A 7,675-nucleotide genomic window follows, 5' to 3' on the forward strand; every position below is an offset into this window, starting at 1 on the left:
ACTGTAAACTAGTTCAACCATTGTGGAAGTCAGTGTGGCGATTCCTCAGGGATCTAGAACTAGAAATACCATTTGACCCAGCCATCCCATTACTGGGTATATACCCAAAGGACTATAAATCATGCTGCTATAAAGACACATGCACACGTATGTTTATTGCGGCACTATTCACAATAGCAAAGACTTGGAACCAACCCAAATGTCCAACAATGATAGACTGGATTAAGAAAATGTGGCACATATACCATGGAATACTATGCAGCCATAAAAAATGATGAGTTCATGTCCTTTGTAGGGACATGGATGAAACTGGAAACCATCATTCTCAGCAAACTTCAAGGACAAAAAACCAAACACCGCATGTTCTCACTCATAGGTGGAATTGAACAATGAGAACACATGGACACAGGAAGGGGAACATCACACTCCAGGGACTGTTGTGGGGTGGGGGAGGGGGAGGGATAGCATTAGGAGATATACCTAATGCTAAATGACGAGTTAATGGGTGCAGCACACCAACATGTCACATGTATACATATGTAATAAACCTGCATGTTGTGCACATGTACCCTAAGACTTAAAGTATAATAATAATAAAATAAAATAAAGCAATTATAGGAAATAGAGAGAACAAAAAAATACCTATAATTCTATCACTTAAAGACAAAAAAGAAAGAAAGATGTTACTGGGCAGTAGGAATTTTTCAGTTCCTATGGGCCACCATCATATATGCAGTCCCTTGTTGACTGAAATGTCATTATGCAGTGTATAGCTGTATTACAAAACCATTTTAAATACTGTGCATATGTAGCTAGGTGTTATCTACCATTAGATGATAATCCTAAAGATCAACTATATAAATATGAAAGACAAGTTATCAAAGTAGCTATACTGTTTTCCATGGTGGTTAACATGCCTTATAATGGAATAGAAAAAAGTCCCTTCTGAAATATTTAAAATACAAGTTTCTGTTTGAGGTAAGCCTCAATATATGAAAAAAGGAAGGCTTTTTATCTTTTTTAGCAAATATTTATTGAGCAACTTTGGCACAAACATGTAAGGATCCATCTTCATGAATATTGTTCATAAAATCCTAATTCACTTTAAACTCATTAACAATGAACTTTTTAACTTATTAAAAGAAACACATACACAAAGCTACGATAATCTTGTATGTTAGAAGAAAATACTATCAGTACATATTTTTTATTAAATATATGTACTTATTCAATACATTTTTTAAACAGTTGTGATGTTGTAGATATAAGGAATTGCTTATTTGTTCCCATGTCTCAAATATACAGCTATTTAAAGTAGTGCTGTTGGATTCAGGTAAGATAATTCAGAGAAAAATAGTAAACTTTACAATATCATTAAGTTTTTTTCTGCATATGCAAAATTCTACTGTGTGGATATGTGAATTATACTATATCCCAGGTGAAAACAAAAATAGTAGAATTCTACTGGAAATATGTCTCTTAAAGAGAGGAATGATGACCATACTTTGCCTATGCAAATAAAAAAAGAAATGTTTGCATTGCTGAAAAGCAAATTGCCCCAGGAGCTAACATAATATTTTATTTTATGTTAATACTAAGTAGGAAAATAAACATTTTAGAATACCAATCTAACTGGGGAATGGCTGTACTTGGAATAGATATTTGATATGATTTGATAAATTAGATTGTTACTACTTCATTGAAGAACACAAACTGAATCTGAAAGAAATCACTTAGAAGTTTTATCTATTGATGTACTTTACATTGTCTTGAAAATGTTAGCAATTTCAAAAAATATTTTTATTAAATTTTTCTTTAAAAATTATTAACAACTTATGGTGCTTTAGCTGATGCAAGGTGCTTTTCCTCATAACTCAGTACATATCCATGAATAACTGAAAAGAAAGACTAATGTTTAAATAAGTGAAGTAAGCAGGTGTGAGTTTAGGCTTCTTTTAATGTTCTTTTTGTATTGCTTTCATGCGACTCTCCATAGGAATGTATCCTTTGACAGTGGTAGTGAGGAGGGGTTGAAAGTTGCAAGAATTTTGGAAAGAAAGGTGAACCTATTGAAAATTTATAGTTAAATTGATTGTTGGCAATAAGATGCTTCACAAAGTGCTAATCACACTTTGGTTTTAGAAGATAAGCTAAACTTTTTAAAGATGTTAGACATTGAATAGTAAAATGCATTCATGTGCCACGTAACGATGTTTCAGTCAATGACTGACTGCACATATGACAAGTTCCTGTAAGATTATAATGTCTATACCACAGAGCCTAAGTGTATAGTAGGTTATACTCTCCAGGGTTGTGTAAGTATACTCTGTGTTGTTCATGCAATGCTAAATTAATTTCTCAGAATGTATCCCCATTGTTAAGCAATGCATGACTGTAGATCAATTTATCTTATATTTAAATTTTCTGAGGTAGTTTTGGGCAAACTGTAGAGTCTATTGAAACGTGAAATAAAAATAAAGATTAAAATATATGTGTCGATGTCTGAAAATGTGCCTTTCTGTTATGTCAATAGTCCTAGAACAATTCTGTTTTAGAGAGACTTAAAACAAAATTAGATTGTGTGGTTTAAATCTGAAGAATAGCTGAACTTGTCCAGCTATAATTTATCTCAAGGTTAGATCTGGAGAAGTGGATGCTGTTCTTAGCAGCTATCCAGTAATTACCTGTTTCTGACAAAGAAAGTGTGGAGCAATCTAAGTACTTCTTATATGCTTAGAGAATGTATCTTGCATCCCTGTATGGAGGGTAGTGAGTGGTTGAAAGCCACAGAAAGGGTAACCTCTCATATCAAAAAAATTCAGCAAGGGTTTGTAAAAGAAAGAGAAGAGCTGGTCATATCCGGATTGCTCACCTCTTAAAGGAAGTGATCCCCAATAGGAGAGCCATTTTTTTTTTTTTTTTTTGCTAAACTTCTTCTTGACGTTTGTCTGCCCCTTTTTCCTTGAATTTCCTTGTACCCTATTCTTAAAAGTCACATTTTGATTGGTGACTCTTTTCAAACTGATGTCTATCATTATCAATTGTGACAATAGATATCTTGCCCTATCTCCGTTTCCTTATGTTAATTTATTTTTCTGTTTCTCTATAGCCTTCTCCATCAGTCATCTTGGGAAAACTTTATAAGGTAAATGACTAAAAATACAGCTTTCAAAGGCATTATCCCCCAGAATTCTTGATACCATGACAAGGAGTGATTCTCAATCATCTAAATAGGAAATGAAGACCAATTTTCTGAAAAATTTCAAGTTGTTTCAAAAAAAATTAAACTTATTGGGATTGTATCTTTACTCTTTATTCAAGTGTCCTTCCATGAAATTATAATGATAGTAGTTGGAGTTTTGTTTATGTTGGTTTTAATACTCTTCTTTTGGCAAAACGAAATGTTGACAACCCATTATAACTAAAAATTTTTGGAAATTTTTACTGACTTTGAAATTATTTAGTGAAATTCCTTTGGAAAATTTTGACCAACATTAGGTGGCCTACTAACCACTGGAGCAAAAAGTATTAAATGTACTTGCTTACTGTGGTTCTTTAGGAAAAAGACCAGCATAACATAATTTAAATGAACATGATTGGTCTTTATTTATATCTCCCAAATGTGGGGTCATGTGTTAATGCAAGCAAAGTAGAACTGTGATAGGTCATTCCTTCTGGTGGTGGCTCTAATTTCTCTTATTGGTCACATGAAGGGGTGTGGCTTGCAGGAATTTACCTTAAAAGACACCTAGAAGGAGCTAAATCTTTGGGATTAGTTTCATATTCAGGTTTGTTTGTAACCATTATCTTCTTCTGTTCACTAGCCTTTTTTTCATTTCCTTGTCTGGGTTTTTAATTTCACTGATAGGTTTATAATCTTTACTATATATGTTGTGGGTAAGAGTTTCCCTATTAAAAAGCAGGCGGCTTTTTTACATAACTTAAATATATAACTTAACATATAACTTAAATATATAACTTCTATAACTTAAATGGTTTTCCAGCCATTTAATAAAAGGTTTTACTTTGGAAATAACGTAAATGTGAAGACAAAAAGATGATCTCCCTAATTTTCTACATTGTAAGCACAATTTTTGTTTCGATTTTCTAAAATTAATAAAGATGACTAGAGTGAGGTGTTAATTTAAAAATTAAAATTTGAAAGATCATTTTTTTGGTGAGAGACTTCAAAAAATTCTTTTAAATATGCATGAACATTTTTTCACAGTATTTGAGTGTATTTGGTCAGATTATTTTTACAAGGCTAAAAACCTTACAGTATCTTAACTGTTAAATATTGCAAATTTCTTTGAGAAAGTACACACATTTGGCAGGTTGAACTTTGAACAGATTTAGAAGAATAATGCCATAGCATATTTTATATGATTTAGTGTAATGATATGAACATAATTTGGGAAATAATTAGCTTTAGCAAATTTTACTTAAATTTTTTATTATAGGGGCACATACCCTTAATTAATTGTGAAAGCTATTGCATTTGCCTTAAGGAAATTTTAGCATGCTTTACTTTAAAACGTGCTAAATCACTAATTTCTGTTCCTTTAAGTATGATACGATGTTGAAGGCATTTAAGGTGGGGGATTGTTTTTCCAAAAACAGCGTGTTTACTATAAAGGGATTTTATAACTTAAATTTCAAATTTTAAAAGATTTTTTTTCTTTGAGATGGGGTGGTCCTGCTCTGTCCACCCCGGCTGAAGTGCAGTGGCCGATCTTGGCTCACTGTAACCTCTGGCCTCCTGGGTTTCAAGCAATTCCATGCCTCAGCCTACAAGTAGCTGGGATTAAGGGGTGCGACCACACCCCAGCTAATTTTTATTTTTAGTTAGAGACAGGGTTTGTCACCATGTGGCCAGGCTGGTTTCAAACTCCTGGACCTCTTGTTGATCTGCCTGGCCTGGCCTCCCCCAAAGTGGCTGGGCTATAATGCTGAGCTACCACTGCTCGGAACAATAAGCAAGATTTTGAACCATCATTGCATGTTTGTCTCTGCAGTCTCTTATTTCCCCTAGAGTTATTAAATAATAATTTAGGTGGCAAAATTACCTGCTCCTTTCGCAAGGATAAAGTAAAATAAACGTTTTATAGATGTGGTTCATGAGTAAGAAGATATTTAATTCTCTCTGATTTCTAATTTAATGTATTTTACAATTACAGTTATATTGTTGAATAATCTTAAGTTGGCTTAAATACACATATTCAGTTACTTAAGGTTAGCAATTAAAAAAATCGTTTTTATATTATTTCTTTTCTAGAGCTAAAAAAGATTTTTGGGTGTCAGGGGGACAGTAGGAATTATAGACTTCTGAAAATCTAACAAAGCTTTGGACCCTTTCACCCGGAAGAATGCTGGCAACACGAACACACATTTGGTATGCTGTTTCAGGGCAGTCACTGACACTGGGTGTCCTCAGGGAGATCAGAGGCAACTATATTAAAAACAGCTGCCATTAATATGAGGCATATATGATATATATATTAATCATATTTATAAAGGAGCGGAATAGGATACAATTGCTTTACTATTGAAGAATTTAAAAAAAAAGGATCTCTTCAACTTTTAACAACAAAAAAATTTACACTTGAAAATGTATTTCATGTACCTTGAAAAGTAATTCTCCACTTTTGTTTTTGTTTTGTTTTTTTGAGATGGAGTCTTGCTCTGTCCCCAGGCGGAGTGCCGTCGGGCGATCTTCAGCTCACTGCAACTTCCTCCTTCCCGGGTTGAAGCATTCTCCTGCCTCAGCCTCCTGAGTAACTGGGACTACAGGCATGTGCCACCACACCCAGCTAATTTTTGTATTTTTAGTAGATGTGGGGTTTCGCCATGTGGCCAAGCTTGGTCTCAAACTCCTGGCCACAAGTGACTGCTGCCTCGGACCTCCCAAAAGTGCCAGGATTATAGACATAAGCCACTGTGCCTGGCCTGGACTTCCTCTTCTGAGCGCCCTGCGACCTGTCCTGATGAGTGTTCCTGCAGAGGTCTACGGGACCCCTAGTTACCTGGCCCCTGAGATCATCGAGTGCTGCATGAATGAGGACCATCCGGGCTACGGGAAGGAGGTGGACATGTGAGTGCGCCGGGGGAGGAGGATCACCCGCCTGGGCTGTGAGGGAGAAGCAGGCAGGTCTGGGTCGGTGCCCCTGGCACGGGGTAAGTCCTGGGCCCTCTCACGTCCAGATGGAGCACTGGCGTCATCATGTACACGCTGCTGGCTGGCTCCCCAGCTTTCTGGCACCGGAAGCAGATGCTGGTGCTGAGGATGATCATGAGCGGCAACTACCAGTTTGGCTCTCCCGAGTGGGATGATTACTTGGACACCGTGAAGGACCTGGTGAGAGACGAGGCGGACTGGCTCCTGGGCTAGGGCCGCGATGCCAGGCTCCCTTGCCCAGGGAGGCCCCACCTCTCCTGACATGCTGGAGGGGACCTGCCTTAACGTTCTCGGGTCCCCTCCCTCCTCCCCTCCGAGGTCTCCTGATTCCTGTAGGTGCAACCCCAGAGCTGCTGCACAGCGGAGGAGGCCTTGGCACAGCCTCTTCTTCCAGCAGTACGTGGTGGACAAAGTGCGGCACTTCAGCCCCGCGGGAAGTTCAAGGTACGAAGCGTCCTGACCCAGGCCCCTTGGCAATTGCCACCAGCTCCCAAGTGCAAACCTCTAAGCCCTCTCCTCTCCAGGGGTCCTTACACCCCATGGGTTTCCAGAATACCCACCCCTCTCCTGCCAGCCGCCCTGTGATGGCTTCAGGGATGGCAGGTGTCAGCCCACTGGCTCCGACCCTGCAGATGCTGGCCAAGTGGGAATTGGGGGACACTAGGAGAGCCCTGCAGAAGCCACCCAAGACTTCGTGGCAAACGAGCCCAGAGAGTCCTGTGCTGGAGGGGCAGGGCCTGGCAGGGGGTACTGCAGCCCAGCTTCTCTGCCTGGCCCTGCAGGTGATCGCCCTGACCGTGCTGGCTTCAGTGCGGATCTACTAACAGTACCGCCGGGTGAAGCCGGTGACCTGGGAGATCGTCATCCGAGACCCACCGCTACACACTCCAGTTTCCGTGCCGGCTCATCGATGCCTATGCTTTCCGAATCTATGGCCACTGGGTGAAGAAGGGCAGCAACAGAACTGGGCAGCTCTTTCAAGAACACACCCAAGGCCGTGCTCCTCTCCCCGCCAAGGAGGGCTACTGAGGGGCTGGCCAGTCAGGGAGGGCTGGGGGGCAGGTGGGGAGGGGAAGCCACAGAAATACAAGTCAAAGGGGTGAGGTGTGCAGGCCTCTGCAGAAGGAGCGCTTGGCCCTGGCCAGGAACCCCTGGAGCTGAGGCCACGATCCCTTCTCAAAGGCTGTGAACAAGGGAAGGGTGTTCCCACCACACAGCAATAATACCTGCAGGCTGGACAGGCCTGGGTGGGCAGAGATCACATGTGGCCTGAGAACCAGGAACCCCTGCTTCTGCACTTCCTAGTGAGCCACCATCTCGTTTCCTTTAGGGAGGCCCAGAGTTACTGACACTCAGGCCCTCTTCCCTTAGGGTCCCAGGGTGAGGATGAAAGACACAGAAATGTCTGAGATGCACAATCGCAGGAGATTTTATTGACCCGATGACAGCCAGTGACAGTGTAGGAGCAGGCTACTCTCCAGGGACATGTTTCTGGAGGCA

General features: G+C 40.0%; 1 pseudogene; it reads left to right on the forward strand.

Moving 5' to 3' along the window:
* The first annotated feature begins 5,984 nt into the window (after window positions 1–5,984).
* LOC100604650 lies at window positions 5,985–7,237 on the forward strand (annotated as a pseudogene).
* Window positions 7,238–7,675: the final 438 nt, after the last annotated feature.

Source organism: Nomascus leucogenys, unplaced genomic scaffold (assembly GCF_006542625.1).
Source record: "Nomascus leucogenys isolate Asia unplaced genomic scaffold, Asia_NLE_v1 001525F_33343_qpd_obj, whole genome shotgun sequence".
NCBI lineage: Eukaryota > Metazoa > Chordata > Mammalia > Primates > Hylobatidae > Nomascus > Nomascus leucogenys.